The 23,282-nt window shown below is 48.8% G+C and overlaps 1 protein-coding gene and 1 long non-coding RNA gene across 2 annotated transcripts in view; one reads left to right on the top strand and one right to left on the bottom strand.

Moving 5' to 3' along the window:
• MYO1D (myosin ID) overlaps positions 1-23,282 on the bottom strand; it is a 349,561-nt gene that overhangs the window by 6,508 nt on the left and 319,771 nt on the right. The window lies entirely within an intron of this gene.
• On the top strand, positions 11,735-17,326 carry LOC148163480 (uncharacterized). Its single transcript, XR_015769360.1, has 3 exons — positions 11,735-11,868; positions 12,616-12,769; positions 16,718-17,326. It is a non-coding gene; the product is annotated as an uncharacterized LOC148163480 (long non-coding RNA).

Genomic DNA, 23,282 nt, shown 5'->3' with positions numbered 1-23,282 from the left:
TTCTCATCAAATGTAAGAAAATAATGAAAACAGACTCTTCCAAGCGTTGAAGGAAAGTAATCATCATGCTAGAATTTTATACCCAGCCAATCATCTGAGCATGTGGGCAGAACAAAGACTGACTCAGACACTAAGGTAAATCTCAATAAGCATTCACTGGAAATAATAATAATCATAATAAATGGAAATGACTAACTTTGGGGGTCCAATTGAGCACCGATCTAAATACAGTCCAGGAAAACAACAACATGACAGATGGGGTGGTGGTCCTCAGGGAGGGACTTGGGTCTTTGCCTCTGGGAGGAGGGTGGGGACACTGATGAACTTTAGACATCCTAAGAGCTGCACAGGCGTGAAGAAAATGAATGGTAAACAAGAATGCTCGACTGATACATACAAGTCTGGAAGAAGTAGAGGGAAGTGGGAAAGACGCTCTGCTTCATCTAATGCAAGGTAGACAAGAGGAACAAAAGCAGCCAAGAAGAAACGTGGGAATGAGAAAACACTAACGTGGGTGTGTAAATCCAGGCATGTGACCCGTTAAAAGGGACTTCTCAGATTTAATTTAGAAATGCAGCTATATGCCATTTGCAAGAGATCCTCTAAATCACCACGACAAAGAAAAGTTAAACAAAACAAGCTACGCAAGGCAAACAGGAATCACAGGAAGGCTGGCAAAATGCACCACTGGGGAAAGAACTCACTATTTTGTTTCCTTTATCGGGGAGGAGTTCAGCGGGAAGGTACTCATGACACGTCTACTATCACAGAAAATGATCTTAATACGCTTTCCTAAAACATATGATGTAGATCAGCAGACAATACTAAAAGAACATAGATTTGAACCCAACTAATGAGCTTGCGTATATGTGTATTCATAGTCCTCAGCACATCAGAGAAGTGATACTGTGCACATGAAGGAGGTACTGGACTGGAAAAGGAGGGTCAGTAGGTACCTGAGAATTACCATCACACAGAAACCGGCTTCTGACTGTAATACGGTAAAAGTGAAAATTTTAAAAAAGGTGAATATAGGGGCGCCTGGGTGGCTCAGTTGGTTAGGCGTCTGCCTTTGGCTCAGGTCATGATTCCAGGGTCCTGGGATCAAGCCCCGCATCGGGCTCCCTGCTCAGCGGGGAGTCTGCTTCTCCCTCTGCCCCTCCCCCTGCTCTTGCTCGCGGTCTCTCTCAAATGAATAAATTAAAATCTTAAAAAAAAAAAGTGAATACAGGCATACCTCGGAGACACTGCAGGTTCGGTTCTAGACCCTGCAATAAAGCGACTCAAATGACTTATTTTGTTAGTGCGTGTAACAAGTTGATGCTATACTGTAGTCTATTAAAGTGTATAATAAATAGTACTGTGTGCAAACCTTAATTAAAGAATGCTTTATTGCTAACAAATGCTAACCATCACCCGAGCTTTCAGCGAGTCATACTCTTTTTGCTGGTGGAGGGGTATTGCCTCGCTGTTGGTGGCTGTGGATTGATCAGGATGCTGGTTGCCAAAGGCTGGGGCGGCTGGGACGATTTCTTAAAATAAGACAACAGTGAAGTTTGACTCTTCCATTCAGGAATGATTTCTCTGTAGCAGGTGATGCTGTTTGATAAAATTTTACCCACAGCAGAACTTCTCTCAAGAGTGGGAGTCAGTCCTCTGGAACCCTGCTCCTGCTTTATCAACCAGGTGTATGTCATATTCTAAATCCTGTGTGGTCATTTCGACAGTCTTCACAGCCTCTTCACCAGAAGCAGTTTCCATCTCAAGAAACCACTTCGCTCGTCTGTGAGAAGCAACTCCTCATCTGCTCGGGGTTCATCATGAGATTGCAGCAACTCAGTCCCATCTCCAGGCCCCACTTCTAATTCTACTTTTCTTGTTTCCACCACATCTCCACTGAAGTCTTGAACCTCGAGGTCCTCTGTGAGGGTGGGACTCAACCTGTCCCAAATTCCTGTTAACATTGATATTTTAACCTCTTCCCATGCATCACAAATGTTCTTTTTTAAAAAAGATTTTATTTATTTAAGTTATTTATTTGACAGAGAGAGCACAGGAGCAGGGGGAGCTGCAGGCAGAGGGAGAAGCAGACTCCCTTCTGAGCAGGGAGCCCGATGTGGGGCTTGATTCCAGGACCCTGGGAACATGACCTGAGCTGAAGGCAGATGCTTAACTGACTGAGCCACCCAGGCGCCCCAATCACAAATGTTCTTAATGGCATCAAGAATGGTGAATCCTTTCTAGAAGGTTTTGAGTTTTTTACTCTGCCCTGGTCCATTAGAGGAATCCCCATCTGTGGCAGCTAGAGCCTTATGAAATGTATTTCTGCAATACGACTTGAAAGCTGATATTACTCCTTGATCCATCTCCATCACAGCTCTTGGGTGACCAGGTGTGTTGTCAGCAAGCAGTTGTATTTTGAAAGATATCTTTTTCTGAGCAGTAGATCTCAACAGTGGGCTGAAACTCTTCAGTAAACGATATTGAAGACAGATACTGTCACAGAGGCTTTGTTGTTCCACTTGTAGAGCACACATTGAGCATAATTTTTAAGGGCCCTAGGATTTTCAGAATGGTCAATGTGAGCTTCAACTTCAAGTCACCCGTTGCATTAGCCCCTAACAGGAGGGTCAGCCTGTCCTCTGAATCTTTGAAGCCAGGCATTGACTTCTCCTCTCTAGCTATGAAAGTCCTAGATGGCATCTTCTTCCAATAGATGGCTGTTTTATCTACACTGAAAACCTGCTGTTCGGTGTGGCCACCTTCACGAATGATCTGAGCTGGATCTCCTGGAGAACTTGCTGCAGCTCCTGCCTCAGCACTTGCTGCTTCACTTTGTACTTTTCTGTTCTGGAAAATGCTTCTTTTCTTAAACCTCATGAACTAACCTCTGCCAGCTTCAAACTTCTTCTGCAGCTTCCTCACCTCTCTCAACCTTCATAGAACTGAAGAGAGTTCGGGCCTTGCTCTAGATTAGGTTTTGGCTTAAGGGACTGCTATGGCTGGCCCTGAAAACTTTCTCCATGTCAGCAGTCAGGCTGTTTCACTTTCTTACCATCCATGTGTTCACTGGAGTAGTACTTCTGATTTCCTTCAAGCACTTTTCCTTTGCATTTACAATTTGGCTGTTTGGTGCAAGAGGTCTAGCTTCTGGTCTGTCTTGGCTTTCGACATGCCTTCCTCACTAAGCTAAATCATTGCTTGCTTTTGATTTACAGTGAGAGGTGTGCAACTCTTCCTTTCACTTGAGCACTTAGAAGCCATTGTAGGGTCATTAATTGCCCTAATTTCAAGACTTGTGTCTCAGGGAATAGGGAGGCTGGAGGGAGGAAGAGAGATATGAAGTGGGGGTGGGGGACAGATGGTCAGTGGGGCAGTCAGAACATACACATTTACTTATTCACCATCTTGTATGGGTGCAGTTCTTGGCTCCCCAAAACAATTATAGTAGTAACATCAAACATCACGGATCACAGATCACCATAACAAATATAATAATAATGAAAAAGTTTGAAGTATCGGGAGAATTACCAAAATGTGAGAGACACAAAGTGAGCAAATGCTGTAGAAAAAATGGCGCAAATAGACTTGCTCAATGCGGGGTGGCAACCAACCTTCAATTTGTAGAAAACACACTGTCTACATAGCGCAGTAGAGTGAAGCCCAATAAAATGAGGCGTGCCTGTATAGGTGCTTCCAAGAATTCTGATTGTGCTTCTCCATCTCTGATCCGTGAAGCATAATAAAGGGAAGCACATGAAACAAAGTATGCGTGTATAATAATAACCTAACAATACCAAGAAAGCACATAGTACCTCCTTAGTGTTTTTTTTTTTTATTTTTTTAAGATTTTATTTATTTATTTGAGAGAGAGAGAATGAGAGATAGAGAGCATGAGAGGGGGGAGGGTCAGAGGGAGAAGCAGGCTCCCTGCTGAGCAGGGAGCCCCATGCGGGCCTTGATCCCGGGACTCCAGGATCATGACCTGAGCCGAAGGCAGTTGCCTAACCATCTGAGCCACCCAGGCGCCCCCTCCTTAGTGTTTTATAAATATCAATTCATGAGATCCTCATGACTGCATGAGGGAAGTTCCGTTTTCAGAAGAGGAAATAAGGCGCAAAGAGGCTAAGTACCTGCCAAGGTCACACAGCACCACCAGAATTTGAACCCAGGCAACGAGGCTTGAGTCCAAACCTTCGCCCCTGTGCATCCTGCCACTAAAACAGTGACTAGAACATACCTGTGAGCTGATCTCCCTATTTACTATGTGTTTCTGAGCACAGCAACGCTGAGTATTTTTCAGCCCCCTATAGAGAGCTCCTAGTGCAGTGTCTCATACAAAATAGGAGTTCCATAAATGTCTAAAAAAGGAATAATGTTTTTTAAAAAGACATGACTAAGAAAGTGGCTGGGACTCACAGGGGAGACCTAGGGCCAGCCTGGAGCATCTTCAAAGCAGGGTTGCTGAGCAGTATGTCCCTGGTACCTCGTTCTGAGCAAGGGTCTGTTTATGTGCAGAGACATATTAACAGGCACTAGGGATGCTCACTCTTCGGAACCAAAGAATCACTTTGCACAGCGACTTGCTACCTTGCTTGGTAAATCCAAACTTTCCCATATGAGGTGCTCCTGCCCCACGCTAATGAAGTTCTTGGGGAAATAAAAACACCTGGACTGATTGAGTCTGAAAACATACATATATAGACAGATAAGCGCCACCTAAGGCTGGTACCGCTTAGTAGTGTGCCTTGTGTAGATGTAAGATGTACATGTAGATTGGGGCAGGGGAGGCTGACAATCATCATGCATTTATCAAGAACTTGCCATGTATGAGGCACTAGATGAAGCATTTTACTACTTGCATCACCTCCTTTAATCCTTACCCAAACCTTAGGAGGTGCTGATGATGCCCGTTCTGTAGACGAGGACAGAGAAGCTCGGATGGGTCATGTGTCTTCTTGAAGCTGTGAAGTGGTGAGGCTAGACCCAGGCCCTGGCGGTCTGTCTCGGGAGTGATGCCCCCATCTGCCCAGTCCCCACACGAAGACGCTCTTCTAGTGCTCATGCAGCAGGGATGGGATTCTTCAATCTTCGGCGCTCACGAGTCAGATACAAAAGCATTTGGAATCTGCTGTGACGGGGCTACGGTTGGGACTGTCTTGCCCCGGACCACGCCCCCCACTGTACACGCACTTGCACCGCTTGTCTATTTCCCTTTCCAGGCATTTACATCTTTCACTCCTGGGCCAGGAGATGGTTGATGTGGCCAGGCCCGGTTGGTTCCAGGCGGTCAAAGAACGGGGCGCTGTCCTGGGGCTTGGAGAGTCTGTGCGCTGTTTTGACTACTCCCTGGTGCATACTGGTGTCCCGACTTTCCATTTGGAGTCTGCAAAGAGGACTGTGGCTCCCTGGACACTCCTGGCTTCCGTCTCTGTCAACCGGAAGGTTCCTATTCTCTGTGCGTTGGCGGCCATCCCCTGGCAAGGTGCAGCAGGGCACGGCCTCCCGCGGCCTCTGCATGCTGCAGGCAGCTCGGTGGTGCTCACCCCAAGAGGTCGGGGGTTGCCGCCCGCTTCTCTGATTGGTCTCCCTCCCACCACTGGAGACCGAGGTGGTGAGAATGCTTCATTTTGCTTTATATATTTGGAATCTGGACTCTTTATTTAAAGGCTGCATTCCCCTCTGTCCCTCCCAAAATGCCCAAATTAATGCTTTATGCAAGGGATAATGAAACCTTGCAAAACCAAACGATAAGAACAAAACCATACCTGCAGCTCCCTCAAATATGAAGAAAGAACCAAAAACAGAAGCAACAAGACAAAACACCACCAAACCAAACCAAAAGCCTACCACAGAACAAATGGGACAGTGGCTGGGAATGGAGCTGCCTCCCAGGCCGGGTCAGGGGGACACCGTCTCTAACAAGAGGCCAGAGCCTTTGAGAGACATCTGTCTGCAAGCTCCCCTTCCCTACCTTTCTCTTCCATCTATCCCTTCCTCTTTCCCACTTCCCCTTCAGCTTCTCATCTCCGTGCTTGTGCTCGAAGGAGCTTGATTTTACCAAAAAAATGTCTGAGAGGTTTTTTTTTTAAAACCTTTTTGCTGTTTCCTGCTTCCATTTCTACTTCTCCTATCTTAATGCTTCTGTTAACAGCACCTCCAAAGTTAGCACCATCTGTGAATGCTGGTGTTCATTTTCTACTCACATCATTAATGAAGGTGCTAAGAAAGACTGGACTCAACATGCCCCGGGACTCACATCTTCCTCTGAACAGATGGGTTCTAGTGGTTTGTCAGGGACACCATTCTGTATTGGCCTCTTCAACCCCCCGGGGTCAAGGAGCATCCGGGCTTCGATCTGTGGTGGCTGTGGGTCACTCGACAGAGGAGCCAACAGGATGGCAGTCTCCCATCTGTGAACGGAGCACTGAAGGGGGTTCACAGCTACCGCACAAACACACTGGGGATGCGTATACTCTAAAGAGACTCATGAAAAGAACGTATATACAAGATTAATTATTTTCACTGGGCTTGGGGTTAGAAGATGGCATTTTCTCTTTTAAGGATGGCATTTTTAAAAAAGATTTTATTTCAAAAAGAAAGAGACAGAGAGTGCGAGCATGAGCAAGGGAAGCAGCCGAGGGAGAGGGAGAAGCAGGCTCCCCGCTGAGCAAGGAGCCCGATGTGGGGCTCGATCCCAGGATCCTGGGATCATGACCTGAGTCAAAGGCAGACGCTGAACTAACTGAGCCACCCAGGCGCCCCAAGGATGGCATTTTTGAACAGTGTTGGGAGCCAAGAAAAAGAAGTCTATTCACAAGCTCAGGAATTCCTCAGCATTGTCTTGAAACACATTCTACATCAAACATCTGTGTCTAAGGCTCTGGCCTGCAAGATATGTAATAAAACAGCTCCGTTCTCAAGGAGCCCACAGCCCAGGGAGGGAGGTGGAATGAACAAATGGCTACTATCTAAGGCACTGGAGTTGGCTCCATTAAAGGGCTAGAGAGTGTGTGCAGGAAGCACAGAGGAGAGGGAAGTGCCCAGTCCAAGCTGACTGGGAGGGCTTTGTTGAGAGGGTGCAGCCTCTTGGGCTGTGTGGCCCATGGCGCTGCCAGGCAGACACACTGAACAAACCGGGCTCTCAGCGCCCTGATCTACAACTGCTTTCTCTTCCTTACATGACTCCCCACAGACGTGGAGGAAGGCAGCTCTGGGACATGGTGCCGAGTCCCTGTGAGGACAGGCTCACAGTGAGCCCGGTGGGCTCGCTCAGCACAGCCACTGTGTCTTCTTCCTTTGACAGCACCTTCCAAGCTCTAATTGCACTTCCTCCCTGAAGCCTACCTGGGCTTCCCCAGCACACAGAGATCTCCAGAACTCTACAGACAGGAGGCAATGAACTGCCCCTCAGAGGGTGAGGAGGACTTGGCCAGACAGAGATGACCTTGAAGCTTGACCTAAAAGTGAAATTTAGAGAATGTGCAGAGAATGGCAAGCACGGACCCAGAGTTCAGGATTGACGTGTGTTTGGGAGAGGGTGGTGGGAGCTGAGGCCAGCCAGATAGGCTGGGGTAGATGACAGGCAAGGAGTTTAGGCTTAAATCTGTAGGCAATGGGGACACCCTTAAGGATTCTTTCTTTTTTTTTTTTTTGAGACACCACGCGAGCCGGGGGTGGGGAGCAGAGGGAGAGAGAGAAGCAGAGTCCAATGCGGGGCTCGCATGACTTGAGCCGAAATCAAGAGTCAGATGCTTAACCAACTGAGCCACCCGGTTGCCCCCTTAAGGATTCTTAAGTTGGGAAGATAAGATACTTTGTTTTCTTCAGTGCAGGTACCACTATCTGAAACTGACTTGTCTGATCCTTGGCTTGCTTACTGTCTTCTTATGGCTCCCACCTGCTTTCCAAAGGTAAGCTCCCTAGGAAACGGATCTTTCTATATCCCCTGTGCCTAAAAGAGTGTCTGGCTTACTGCAGGCACTTCATCAAGAGCGGGATGGACATGAAACTGACAGGAAGCAGGTGATGTGGGCATTTTCAGGGTGGAAGACCAGTTGAGAAACTGCCAATCGAGGGAGCGAGGACTGTGGTTGGTAAGAGGGCAAAGACAGGCCAAGTCCGAGAGACGCATCAGACTAAGAATCTGGTGACTGACGAATGGAGATGGTAAAAGGGAGTCTACCACATTCCCAGCTCCTCAGCTTGGGTGATGGAAGAGACCGAGACAATGAGTTTGGTTGTGGACGCTGTTGAGCTTGACTTCCTCTGGAAAATGATCCAAAGGGTTTCACTACACATGATGTAGACTCGGGGTACACACCTCATTGCTCTCCTTTTCTTAAGGGAAACACATTCAGTAAGGTAGGTCGTACATCCCAGTTGTTTCACAAAACCTACTCTGTGTGTGGATTCTATTATAAAATCATTATTTACGATATCCTTGTGGTGCTGTGCTCTCTTAGGCAAATAAGCCTAGAATTTGAGAATGCAGTGTTACCATGGCAAGTACAGTGGCCCACCTGAGCAACCGTGCCTTCCCCAACCTGGCCACCACTCTCCCCCATTCAGGGTCCCTTAGCATTTCAAACCCTTTATTACATGTTATTTATTTATTTATTTTTAACACTTTCCCTAACATTCTTTCCAGCTATCTTTATCTGAAAATGTCCAAACTTTTAAAACGGTATTCCTAGGAGTGCGAGTACAAATGACAAAGGAAAAACCAAAAGAAAAATTAAAGGAAGTCTTGGCTTTGCAAATAGAAGGCCACGTTCTCTCAAACTGTGGTGACCTATAGGAATTTGGAAACTGGTCAGTGTCCCATGACAATCAGCAAATTCTGTTTTACTGAACGGTTAGCTCAAGTCCCCGTGGAGGGGCTGTTAGCACATCACACTGCTTGCCGAGCCTGGAAAAAGTGATTTCTCCTGGATACCATTCCACACCCGGGAGCCGGACATTCCAGCTGGCAGCAGCAGCAGGGAAGAGACGGGGCCTGGGGACTCACAGGTTCCTTTGTATTTCTGGGAATGTTGCTTAATCAAGAGAGGAGACAATAGGGCACGGTGGAGGGAACGTAGTTTGGAATCAGCTGGTCTCGGGCTCAAGCCCAGCCGTCTGGCCCTGGCCGATGACTTGATCCTTTGAAGCTCAGTTTCCTAAACAGGGATAATTAACAGGGGGCGATGCCCTCTCTTCCAAAGGGCTCCGGGGAGAGCTGGAGAAAATGTAGGCCAAGTGGCTACAGTGCAGCGCCCGGTGCGAACTACGCGCTCCGTGAACACTTGTTAACAGAGTAAAGTGCTTCAGTGAAGGAGGGTCTTACGCTTAGAAGGTTGGTCAAGCAACTGAGACGAGGCTGAAAGAGCCCTTGCGTCTCAAGGTCTCTGTGCTTGACCACAGCCAGGCCAGCCCCTTCAGAAACAATTCTGCCGCCTTCTAGCGCCATGCTGACACGAGGCGTGTTGATTCCAGAAGGCCCCTTCAACCTGTTCTTGGGTATTTAAAAAATCCCATTTGAGCTGACAAAGGATGATGACACAGTTCTTTTTATACATTTTCCACCTCACTCTTACTAAATTTTGCTGCCCATCCAGGCAACTGTAACCCACGACAGAGAATATTTGATTAGGTAGCAAGCAACTGGGGATTTTTGTTCTGAGGGGAATTCAGAGAGTTTAAAACAGAAGCAACCATCTCATAAACCAACTCCAGAACACTGACATGAAAAGAAACAAACTGCCTACTTTCTACCACCTGTTTGAGGACAGAAGGATTTGCACTCAGTGATGTTAGCTAAAAAATGTCCTCCCTGTCTCACTGTGGTACAGAAGCCTTGACCACACAAATGCTTTTGATGGAAAATCTGCCCCCTGCTCCAATACACCCTTTCATGCTGCTAATAACAGAGGCGAAGCAGGCCTTTCTATCAATGTGTTCTGCACACTTCTTAGCAGCTCTGGTTTTTCTATTCTGCATTTGCTATTTTAAGCGAGTACATAATGCTTCAATTTTCAGACTCTTACTCAATGCCACTGCTATAGAACTGAGAACTCAGTAATCTTGTCAGGCAGCGCAGAACAATATTCCAACAGATGAAACATTCCATGCAGCCTTATTTCCCTTTTCCTGGGACGGGGCATCTATTTCTGGCCCTCTAATGAGAGAGGAACCGGTGGCGGTGGTCCAGTCATTCTTGCTCAGGAATCCCACATCACAGAAACCACTCACCAGGCTGCTGCTGGTAGGCACATCAAAGGCCCCATGGGGTCTCCAGTCTATTTGACTGCTCTCTTACTTTTTATTTTAAGTTCCCAGAAATGGGTTGTTTGGATCCCGGCTGGAGCGTGCCGGCTGGAAACGAGACCACATCTGTGCTTTTCCTGCCTGCCACAAGGAGTTCCACTTCTCTCCAGGATCACTAACTTAAGAGTCCCCAGAGCAACCTTTATTTCCCTGCACCCCTGGTCTCCTAAGACAGTTCAATGGGAAGTATCCCCAGGTGGCTGCTAGCCAAATTTGCCTTGACCTTGAGTGCACGCACACTTCTGGGAGAAAGTCAACTGCAGCTAGTGTCTTAGGGGGGCAGTTTAGGCAGATTTCCCTGCTGTGTGTGTACAGCTTTAGTGGTTTCTTTCTTTCTTTCTTTCTTTTTTTTTAAGATTTTATTTATTTATCTGACAGATAGAGAGACAGTGAGAGAGGGAACACAAGCAGGGGGAGAGGCAAAGGGAGAAGCAGACTTCCCGCTGAGCATGGAGGCCGTTGTGGGGCTCAATCCCAGGACCCTGGGATCATGACCTGAGACGAAGGAAGGCGCTTAATGACTGAGCCACCCAGGCACCCCAGCTTTAGTGGTTTCTAACACAGGCCTTATTTACTGCCTATAGGGTTACCTGGGAGAGAGGGCAGAACAATCCGCCACTACACCTGTTGGCTCATAAATGGGTTAGTCACACTTTCCAAAGATTTACGGTGGCTGGTGTAGAAGGGCCAACGCATTTCCATCAACCCCTCCAGTCTTTATCTCCTAACAATTAAAAAGATGGCACTGCAGATTAGATTGAATGAGTGCATAACTGACTCCGCTGAAAAAAATGAGTAATTCCATAATAACTCTATACCACTGCTTTCTGTCTAAAGAACTGTTTCATAGCATCAAATGATTCTAGCCATTCCGATGGGGACCTTGAATTACTGGCTCAACTTCATTAGCATGAAAACAATCAAACCAAATACACTCTTCCTCTGGGGCTGGAAGTCAGACACCCTGAGTAATATTTAGGTCACTGCTGCCTGGGCAAGTCTGAAAAATGGTTCGTGCCCTGATTAGATGGTTACATATTTGTTTTAAACAACTGTCACCGAAGGGGACCTGCAGGCTTTTTAAGGCAAAGCAAGGGAGAGGTTCTCTGGGCAGCACTGAACCAATCTGAGGTGGGCTAAAGCAAATAATCTCTTTGTCCAGGCTAAAGTGCATTAGCATCAGCTTTATGGCTGAAATAAAATCTCTGGGTTTGGTGAGCATAAGTGTCCCTGCTTGCTCTGGGAAGCCCATGGAGCAGTGATTCTTAACCTTGACTGTACACCAGGATTATTAGAGAAGCATCTGCAAAACAAGGGCCCTCACAGGGGTCAGACTCTCCCACTAGAGACTGACTCACTTGGTCTGTGTGTGGCCCCTGAATGTTGGCGCTTTAAAGCCTCCGGTGGTCTCCTGCAGGCCCGGCACTGGGGAGCCCCAGAGTGTCACCCTCCCTGGCGATGACCGGAGGAAGAGCTGACCCTGTCTTGCCTCAGACAACTGCTCCAATCAGCTGCTTGGGAACTGCTCTGGCAAGTGACAGCAGTCCCCTGATACACAAGGTAACTGACTGATCAAGCTTCTTACTGTGATGCTTGCAAACACAGACTAGACACAGGAATTATTTGGAGCAATGTCACAGAAGTCCTAGGTACAGGAGGGGTTGAGCCTCTGGAGGGTCACTGAGCTTAGAGGAGGGCCACAGCCATGGGCACCCCTACTGACTCCCTGGCCCCATCACTCGGTCAGTAGCCTCCTGTCCACTTCTCCTCATCTCTGTAATCAACAGATACATACTAAGTGCTGAGTGCGAGCCAGCCCTTGAAGACATGGTGGTGTTTAAGACAAGCCTTGCTCCTGCCCTCATGGAGCTTAGAGTCTGGCGAGGAGACTTACATAACCCGACTTACACACTTACCACTGTTTAGCCAGAACTCTGGGAAGAGCGCTGAAAATAAAAAGTACAGTATGCTATGGAATCACATAGGCCTACTTTGGGGGGAATTAGGGAAAGCATTCTTGAGGAAGTGATATTAAATTTTAATACCACATTTAATTTTAAAAAGCCAACAGCAAATGCACATGCCATAACATGCACAGGTACCAGGGAAAAGTACATTTTCCTTCCACCCTTTCCTCTAGCCTCTCAGCTCCCCTCCCTATAAGCACCTACCGGCCCACTACTGTGTAGCAATCTAGACATTGTTCTGTGTGAATATACATGATATACTCATTTATCAGGGGGTGACTTTAGAGCTGAAACCTCAGCCATACCCTTCTGAAAGGCATACCTTTCATCTCTGAGGTAGGAGTGATGGAGGTGGAACCATGGAAACAACAGGGTGCTAGAGAGCCACTGACTCCTGACAAGAGTGGTCCGAGGGTCCTGCTAATCAGTGTTTCATCATTTCAATACTGAGCGTGACTTTCTGAACATGGAAGAGATCATTCCAAAACGTACAGGTAAGCCAAATGGCTAACTATATGCTGGATAAAGACAGTATTCAGAATATGTTGATTTTAAAAATCTAAACCATGGTGTGCCACAAATGTCCTTCCTTCCTTCCCTGTTGTTTAGAAGGGGGAATCAACTAGAATCTAAGACAATCTGACATTTTAAGCTGCGCCATCCAGTATAGCCGTTACGCTGCCCCAGGACAAAGATGGATAACAGAAAGGTTTATGGGTTGGGGGTCATTACTGTGACCCCAGCCTCCCTCATTACTAGGTTACTCTGAATGCTAACAGCAGCACGGGGCATTCTGCTTACGCAGCAATGCCACAGCCGCGACCCCAAGAGCTCAAGCCCTGGGCATTCTGATCTGGGGCCAGCTACCCCATCTAGATGAGGAGCTCCCGTAGCTGAGAGTTCTCCGAGGCGCGGATGAGGTGAGTCTGCAGGACTCCCAGCTCCTTGTCGCTGGGGGCGGGGGTCGAGAGCCAGGTGGGCAGCCCTGGACCTCCACCGTCCTGCGAGAGGGTGGCCACCGAGGGCCACAGCCGGAGGGGCAACGAGCCAAGGGCCAGGCGTTCAGGTGAGGAAGAACAGCTCTTGGCCTCCTAATCCTCTCTTTAAAAGACTGGTTTCAAGGGCGGCATTAAGCCCCCCAAGAATAACACAGGGGAGCGGCGGGCCCAGCCCTGGGTTCCCGGCACCTGCGGTGGGAGGGTGGGGGGTGCGGCGACAAAGGCCGGGAGGAGGGGGGAGGAGGAGGAGGAGGAAGGGAGAGAGGGGAGGGCAGGCGAGCGAGCGAGCGAGCGAGACAAAGAATCCGCGCCGCCCAGGGTGGGCTGCGGCGGGGGAGGCGGGCAGGCCCAGGCTGCCGCTTTTAGCTCCGCCGCTCCCCTGGTCGCCATGGCGACGCGCGCATTAGCGATTCACTCCGACACCGCCAGGCCGCCCGCCCGGGGCGGGGGTGCGGCGGGCGGCGGGCGGCGAATGTGTGCTCACACACTCACGCGCACACGCACGCACGCACGCACGCCCACCGAGGAGGCCCGGCAGCGCAGGCCTCCTTCCAGACTGTAGTTGGATGCATCATTTATGCCCCCCGCCCCCCCAGTCCGCCCTCCCTCCTTCCGGCTGTTTTTGTTTGTCTTTCTGGAGAAGGTGATGATTCGGGGCTGAGCTCGTCTGCTGGCATACTGAGTTCACTGGGTGGCTGCAAGGGAATGGGGATGCGGATTTTGGGTCAGCCAAGGGGGGTACCATTGGTTTAAGACAAAAACATTAAGACATGGGGTATTTGGGGCGGATAGCTGGTTTTCTTTCATTTTTCTCCTTTAAACCAGGGATCTATGTGGGCCAGAAGTGCTTAAAAGTGGAGGGAGGAGAAAGGACTACCCCTGGGGCATGTGACCTAGGATTAGTGGGACTCTTGAAGCCCGCCGAGGCCGGCAACTACTACCCTGCAACAGTTTACCGCACCTGACGGTGTTCCTGCTCAGATTCCTGTTCCAGAAAAAGAAAATCAATCTGTGGGTTTTTTTTGGGGGGGGGTACCTGAAACCCAACCTCATCTCTCAGACTGTATTTCCACGCAAACAGGGAAAGACTCATGAAAGGACTCTTTGAGGGCAGAAACTGGTCTTAATCATCTCTGTCACCGCTGAGCCCGTGATGGGACACTCGCCGCCAAGGGGGGTGGCCTGGGCACTGGGCTCAGATGAAGTCTCTGGAGTGGGCCTCCCAAAGTCAGCCTCCTGAATGCAACAGGGACTGAGCCCAGAAACATCCTGTTAGCACTGCCTCCCTTTGAACTCAAACAAAGACTGAGGGGTGTGGTTGGGAAGTTTTTGAAAACTCAGCGAATAGCAAAACGTGGGCAGGAACACACGCATTTTTATCCACCAGGCGAAGTCTCCCCTTTATGACACATCTTGCCTGGGCCTGGAGCATTACACTTTGTAAGATATCCAGCAGGCACGCTGTTGGATAACAGGGGTGTGACGGGAGCTGGCTCCCAAGGGCTCCGCGCTCAGCTGCCATGGCGAGGGCCGTGGCATTCCCAGGAACAAGGGGACACGGAATCTGAGTGGAGTGCCCTTTCCTGACCAACAGAACTGCGCCTGCCTCGCTGGACACGTGCTGTCCATTCCAAGAGTCCTCTGTGCTTTGTGCTAATTTTGGAAGCCACTCTGGGACCCCAGGGTAGGGAAGAATTCTCACCCAGGCCTTGCCACAGCCACGGACAGAAAAACTCTGGACAAAAATAATAAATGGGAACTGCTCTTATGCCTGCATTCCAGAATTCTAACCTCACCTGTGTACTCAGAGATGACCGACAAAGGGGGAATGGTGGGGGTGCAGTATGAACAGGGAAGAGAAGGAGGAAGATGCTGAGAAGGTGGGGACAGGGAATTAGCCCCTTTCTCCAGCCACTTCCTGACTAGTACAACTGGGGAAAGCCTAAAGACAACATGCTACCTTTCCATACGTTTACCTAAAAGACCAAACCTCAGTTCTGGAAGCTGCGAATTCTAGAACTGGGCCTTGAGAAATGATCTGACCTAGAGTTCTGCTAGCAGAGAAACATCTGGAACATTCTGGCGGGGAGGCTATTTATTTCCTCAAGACCTCTCCCCGAGGGACAGACGGCCTGTGCCTCCCTCTAGTATGACTGCATCCTGACAGCAAAGTTCTTCTAAACCATGACAACCAACCTACTCCTTGGAAACACACCTAAAATAGGAACGAGAAGGCCCCAGTGATGCACATCATTTCTGTAGTCTAAAATGAGTGTTATGATAGTGACATTAAAGCAGTCTTCCTCTTTTAGAGGCTGACTTTCTGTGATCAAGGCCCACAAATTCCCACACAATCAAGAGCAAACTGAAAAGAAGTCTGAGGAAGTTAAAGAGGAAATTTCAATGCCTCATAGAACTTGCTCCCGTGCTCGCGACCAGAGCTTTAAGGAATACTTAAAAACACACACTAGTGAAATGAGTGACCCCAAATTTAAAATGATTTGGGAAAACATTACTTTGCCGAGATACGGGTGGTGATTACTTCCACAGAACCCTAACCAGCTGACCTGGATTAGATAAATCCCAGTTTCCCTGAAATATTGCAAATACTCAAGTCTAATACAATGTACACATCCTCTGACAACAAATAATTTTATGTTCTGTGATTAAAGGAAAAGTCAACTAAAAATGGTATCGAAAAAAATTCTCTTCACCGGGTACCATTCACTTCCTGTCTCGACTTCCATCCCGCCATGGAAGGCATGTTACTGTCTCCTAATGGTGAGCAGAAACCACCAAACTTCAGGATTAGAAAGCCTTTGGACTAAAACATAGGTTTCCCTGAACTGGTGTTCAGAATGAAAGAATTCTGTCCCAAACTACCCTCATTTCCTGAAGGCCTTTAAAGTTTTTTTTTTTTTTTTTTTTTAAGATTTTATTCATTTATTTGTCAGAGAGAGAGAGCGTGCATGAGCACAAGCAGGGAAAGGGGCAGAGGGAGAAGCAGACTCCCTGCTGAGCAGGGAGCCGGATGCAGGACTCAATCCTGGGACCCTGAGGTCATGACCTGAGCTGAAGGCAGACACTGAACCGACTGAGCCACCCAGGCGCCCCTAAAGTTTTTCATGTTAAAGATGAGTTAAAGCATTACAGTAAGTTTGCAGGGGTCCCAGCTCCACCTGTGCTTCCCACTGAGCAACATCAGCTTGCTTGTCCTCCTCACTCTGACGGGGTCCCCCGAGCCTCCTGGACAACAACCCACACTCACACCACTTCCCCGGGCCGCCAGGCACATATAAGAAGGAGGGCCTGAGGGCCTGCCAGTGGCCAGGAAGCGAAGGAAGGAGAAGAGCTGGAAGGTTGGGAGGGGAGAGGGGAGAGAGGAAGGAGGCTACTTAGCACAGGGGCAGATCCCTGTTAAACTCTTGCAACTTCATTTTACAGATAAAGAACCGGCCCGAAGAGGTGGCGAATCGGGCAAGATCACGGAGGTGGCTGGTGGGGGAAGTGAAACCCCCCACCCAGGTTTCTGGTCCCCGATTCAGTGCCCATTCATCCAGGTTATGGGAGGAAAAGGAAGCACCGAAGATCACCGATAATGGAAAGGGTGAAATGCAAATCAAACTGAAAAACTCTCCACAGGAAACTGAGAAGATTCTAAAAAAAAAAAACACAAAACAAAAAAAACCCCAAACCAAAACAGTTCGTGTCACACCGTGACAAACAGTAGACCCGGGGCATTTTAGCATCCCGGGTGCCAGTCTGGAGCGCGGCTGGTGGGGGCAGACCCTGCGCTCCCCATGGACAAGCGGTGTGCCCTGGGCAAATTTCTACACCTCTGCAAACACCCGCTTCCTCAGTCATGAAATGGGGATAACAGCAGTATCACCCTCCATCCAGATTTTGTGAAGATCAAAGAGTCATGAGCCATGGTAAAGAGCTTTCTCAGCACAGTGCCTCCCGCCTGAGTGCTTAACCAGCATTTGCTGGTAGTATTATTATAATTACTATAGAGCTACTACAACCAGGGACAAATTCGTTTTCTTACTAGAAAAATACAGTAAAAAAAAAATTTGCTGGTGCTTTTCTCCGCACGGAAAGCATATCTATTTTTTTTGGGGGGGGGGCAGCTAAATGGGTAGATCTTTTAAAATTTCCCACAGTTAAAAAAAAAAAAATCCTTTTGCTTTTGTCTTGGTGGAGCATGCTTCCTTTTGACGTCAACTTTTTCCTCTACTGGGGGACAAAGTCCCAGTCTTGGTTTCACACCTAAAAGAAGGGCTACTTCTGGAAAGTGTCATAGACTCCCTCCATGCTAACTGGCTCAGACATATGATGGAAACAATGAAACAGTTACTGATTTCTGTACTACTTCACTGCTTTTGTTTTCCTTAGGAAGTCACCTGGGCTTGGATGATAGCTGAGGTTAGGAATTCTTAGTCTGAAAGAGTTCAGATGCCAACATGTATTTTCTCCATCTGTAAAATGGGTACCATGAGGTTTGATCAGTCAGTATGAGTGGGGAACTGCAGGTTCCCGGGGTTACGTCTCTGGCTCCTTGGGTGATCCACCTCTGACCACTGATCAAATGGCCCAAAGACAACCACCGCCCCCTCCTCATTTCTGAGGCGATCTCATTCAGAGACCCGGCTCCTGAAGGGTTTTACATTCCTGGTTATTTTTAGACTCATTTAGTTTGTTCAGACACGGTCACCACATGGGATGCAGCTGTGGAAAGCAGCTGCTGTGGTCTGATTTCCAGTCAGTATTGCTTGACATTTCTTGTCAGGTGATTTCTAAAATTTCTTGTGTTTTATTGGGGGTGACCTCAGGAACTTTTTTCCCTGGGTTATAAGGTGTGACATCAGAGCTGTGAATGTGATAACCTGCTCCGGACTGGGGATCGATCCAGAACCCCGCTAGAAAGGAAGATTTCCTTCTACTCTCAGGACCCAAACTTCTCAGTCCCAGAACAATCAGGTCTGGGACAGGAGACAGTATGGTGGGCTCTGGTCCTGACAGCCTCCTGAAGGCCCTCCCCTCAGTTTTGCAGTTGAGTGAGGGACTGCGGTCTCCTGGAGTCTCAGGAAGAAAGCAGAAAGGATGAAGGCAGCTTACTGGCCTGACAGGAGCCTACCTTCAGTGACAACAGCTACCATGTCCCAGAGGCTGGGCCACTTGGCTAGGAGAAAGCTGGACCGGACTGACTGCATGCTTCCTCCCACTCCCTCTCACCATCTCTTCTTCCCTACACACGCTTACCTGCCTTTCTCTGGCTCGTTCGGCCATCAGTCTCTTGGCTCACCCCATAACCCACCTGCCATGATGCTTTCACCTTCAGGCCTTTTGCACATTCTGTTCCTGCCTAGAAGACTCTCGGTCCCTTTTCTGGACCAAGTGCTATTTCTCATTTGATTCTCAACATCAGCATCACTTTGGGGAGCCTTTCTTGATCTTCCAAGACAGGATTAACTGTCTCTTTGATACACTTAACACCTCAAACTTTAATTGTGTGTTTATTCATCCAGTCTCCCCATTAGACTATAAACTCCTAAGCCGGATCAGGTCTGGTTCATGGATGTATCCCCGCTTCCTAGTCCAGTGTCCAGCCTGGCATATAGCAGGTACTTGGCAAATATTTGCTGAATAATGTTCCAGACTCACCAAGAACTCCCTCCCTTTTTTTTTCCCCCTATGTATTTTTAGACTTATATCAAACTCTTTGTTCTTCAAGTCACTTCCGTAAGTGTTCTAGTTTATCACAGTACCTACTCAAATCAAGTCCTCTGTCAATTCCGAGTTTGAAAAAAATCTTCAGTTGCGCATATATGTACAAAAATGTGACACTAGAGACCCCTAGACAGTGTCTGTGTCTAAGAGCGGTACATAAACAGTGAAAATTGTAGCTGGATACGGACGCCTGGGTGGCTCAGTCGGTTAAGCATCTGCTTTTGCTCAGGTCATGATCCCAGGGTCCTGGGATCGAGCCCCGCATCGGGCTCCCTGCTCAGTGGGGGAGTCTGCTTCTCCCTCTGCCCCTCCCCCTGCTTGTGTTCCCTCTCTCTCTCAGGCAAATAAATAAAATCTTAAAAAAAAAAAAAGAAAAGAAAATTGTGGCTGGGTCATTGAAAAGAGCGAGACTGTTCACTGTATCCTGGTCATCCTCCCTCGTGAAGCTTCCTTTTTGTAAGTTCTGACCCTTCTTGTTGAGGCCGAGTTATTCCCGACAAGGAGACAGCGTAGGTTAATCCAGGAAGAACTTTCCCTGGACCCTCTGCAACTGGTTTCCATTTCCTTTCAAAAGACTTCTTTCAGTAAAGAGGAAGTTTCCAGTTACACATGGCCTCCACGGAAGTCCCTTCTCCCCACGCACCCTTCTGCTTTAAGCAGATAGGGACTGACGCGGGAGCAGTGGTTACTGGCTGGGACAGCCCCAGCACGGCTGCTTCTGCACGGCGACTTTCCCCCAGCCCTCGCCATCCAGTGGTGTCCCCATGGTGTTAGCAGGACAGCAGCTCCAGAGGCGGCATGGGGCTCAACTCTGCGCTCTAACAATGGCCACGGGAACAGGGTCCCTGCCCCAACACAGGGCTGCAGAGCGGGAGGGATGGCACAACGCTGTGGCCCGTGGTGGAAGCTGGCAAGAGGACTGGCTGGTGGTGGCTGACCACAGAAGGGAGGGGCCGCGTGGCTGTCCGAGGGCTGTGTGCAAGGGGACAGACATAGCTGAGTGTCTGGCCTCCTGGGACACTGCCGGGCACCAGGGCCTCTAAGCTGAGGGGCTGCCTTCTGTCCTCATTGACTTTACAGTCTAGAAGTACCGACAGAAAGGCAGAGGCAGGACATCTGCTGCACCGGTCAAGGTGAAGCAAAAGCAAAACACTTTGATTCCTCTGGCCACAAAATTGGCCTAGTTGGCCTCTGCCACATTTAAGGCTTGTACCTCTCCTGCCCCACCTGGCCCGTGTTCTGGGGAAAGAAGGTAGCCTGACGGCAGGAGAAGCGAGATACCAAGGACCCTGCTGCTACTGCAGGTGGCAGAGAGTGATAAGAGAGAAAGAGTGATAAGAGAGAAAGCTGGTCCCCTCAGATTCAGGAAGTCAAAAGGGAGAGAAGCTGGCCCTTAGCTTACGTAGAACCTGGCGGGGGGCACGTGTGTGGGAATCATGGGGACGGGTGGTATGGCAGGCTGAATAACGGCTGCACAAAGATATCCACGTGCTAATCCCTGGAGCCCGTGAATGTTACCTCACAATGGACAAAAGGCATGGCAGATGGGATTGCTAAGGCTCCCGAGATGGGGAGGGTATCCAGGATGGCCCAGGCGTGCCCTAAATGCAGTCCCAAGTGTCCCTGTAAGAGAGAGGCAGAGGGAGGTTGGACATAGACAGAAGAGAAGGCCATGAGACCACGGAGGCAGAGACAGGAGCGCTGTGGCCACTGTCCAAGGGATGCCGGCAACCCCTAGAAGCTGGTGGAAGCTCGGCATGGACTCGCCTCTCGAGCCTCTGCAGGGAGCACTGTCCCGCGGACTCTTAGATCTGGGGCCCAAATCAAATCAGTGACACTGATTCTGGACAGCTATCCTTCAGAACCGTGAGAAAACAAATTTCTGTTGTTTAAGCCATGAGTCTGTGGTCATGTGTTACAGCAGCAGGGAGAAACTAAGATCCGGTTTAGATGTGCCATCTGACGACACTTCTGATTCAGTTCCAACAGGCATCTTATGGTAGCATGAGAGAGACAGACGAACATTTCATATTATTATATTCACTACGTAGAGCCAGGATCAAAGTTCTGAACACATGCACGTGCGCGCGCACACACACACGTGTGCACACACACCCTTTCCTGGCTTTGAATCAGCAACTGCTCTCATCTAGCTCTGCAGTGTTAGGTCGTTTCTGAGAGAAATTCATAGTAAACAGAGCAGGTGGCTGCGAACTGAGATAAAGAATTGTGAACCAAGCTCCCCCAACTTAGTCAGGAGAGCTTCCAGACGGCATCACAGATGCACAGTGGAGACAGGAGTGGGAAGCAGAAGAGGGTAAGGAATCACTTCCGAGAGCAGGCATTCTGGACAGAGGGGGGCACACCCCCCCGAAAAAGGAAAAGGGAAGGCCCTCGTTTGCCGTTCTAAGAAATTGCTCCCTCAAGGAGAATGAAAGGGTATGCCTGGCGCTTTTTCTTTCCATCTTGAAACCCTTTTGTCAGGATAAGCGTTAGCATCTTGGGTGTGGGGTTTATTTTCAAAAAGAGGACTACGGGGGCATCAAACTGCTGAGTGCACTGGGTGAATGTGGCCAGGATGGTGTGGTGGTAGTGGTGGGGTGCTGCCTTCTGGGTAGGGGGGTACTTTGGGCTCCTGCGGCATTTTGAGGGGGAGCAGGTGCCTTTGGCTTAAGGAATGGCTTTGGGTTTAGGACGCTAAAGTGTTTCTGTGGTCCTTCTAAGGGAGGCCAGAGCAGGGGCACAAGAGGTGAGCAATCCCCCAAGTGAGAGAGAACACTCTCCCCACAGTTGTGGCACCATATTCCAAGAGGCTCTCAGAGACAAGGCTTCTGACTGTGGAAGAGATTCTACAGGCCACCTTCCAACACATCAGCCAGCAATGGGGGAACAAGCAGCCTGCTCCCTGGGCACTGGCCCCACAACACCAACGGCTCCCCGAAGTACCTACACTTCAACAGTAGTGTCTTAAGCCCTGGATTCATTATCAGTCGGCATCACTTCCCGACCATTCACAGTATCCACAGCGCTAGAGGTTTGTGAGGGTTTGCAGAAGTCTGCGGCAGTTCTGGGAGAAACAGACAAAGACAACTACACCCAAAGCCAAATGAAAACGCGGGGGACGGGATCTCAGGCATTGATGCCAGGAGGAACTAGCGAAGGAGCCAGATGATCTATATTCACCAAGCCCCCAATTACACTGTATCTGTAGTCTTGGGGCAAGTCACAGACCTGCTTTAACCATTTCTGGCCATCTGTAAAATGGGTTTACTATAATAACAAGTGGCTCAGATTATTAAAAGAACTAAATGAGATAATGGATATGAAAGCTATTTATTTATAAAGATTCTATGTTTAAGTAATCTCTACATCCAAAATGGGGCTCACACTCACAACCCCAAGCTCGAGTCGAATGCTCTGCTGACTGAGCCAGCCGGGCGCCCCTGAAAGCACTTTTAAAACAATAATTGTGTGGGCGCCTACGTGGCTCAGTTGGTTAAGCATCTGCCTTCGGCTCAGGCCTGGGGTCCTGGGATCGGGTCCTGGGATCGAGCCCTGCGTCGGGCTCCCTGCTCAGCAGGGAGTCTGCTTCTCCCTCTGCCCCTCCCCCTGCTTGTGCTCTCTCTCCCTCAAATAAATAAATAAAATCTTTTTAAAAAATAAAACAATAATTGTGGTCTCAACATATGCTATAATGTGCATCATAAGGAAATATTAAAAAATTACACTGATGAGGGTAGAAAAATTAAAGACTGTTAGGGCAGTTCCAAGAATACCATCATTTCCTTGTGACTCATCAGAATACTCTGGGACAATAAGTAGAGATATCATTCAAGAGAGAAGAACATCCTGATATTGACTCTCGTCCACATGGGTTTTTGTCTGCTCCCTACTTTTGGCACTCTGCCTTTGCTCCCTTTGGAGAACTGATGCACCGCTACTCCAACCATGGGTGCTGCTGCCCATCACAGCATCTGGCTCCCCAGCCTCAGGGCATGGGATCTAGACCCTACTCTCTGACCTCAGCGTGGCAGCCTGGGCAGAGGGCATGTGACCCAGTGTGAGCCAATCACAGGCTTTCCTTGGAGGATTCATATATTTGAATTAGGCAAGGTTTTCTCTTTCCTTTAGGTTGCTATGCTGGCATAATGCAAGCCTGGAGCTGCCCGTGGCCAACATTTCCCCTGTGTAGAAGCAGCCTGTTGTAGGACAGAATGAGGCCAACACAGAGACTAGGGGGAGTAGAGCAAGAGAGTCGGGTTAGGGAAAGAGAAAGGAT

The sequence above is a fragment of the Eumetopias jubatus genome, unplaced genomic scaffold, assembly GCF_037043125.1.
Source record: "Eumetopias jubatus isolate StellerSeaLion01/CBP00866 unplaced genomic scaffold, mEumJub1_p1.0 scaffold_10, whole genome shotgun sequence".
NCBI classification, from domain to species: Eukaryota; Metazoa; Chordata; class Mammalia; order Carnivora; family Otariidae; genus Eumetopias; species Eumetopias jubatus.
The sequence above is the reverse complement of the archived record's forward strand: the minus strand, read 5'-3'. Positions and strand labels throughout refer to the sequence as shown.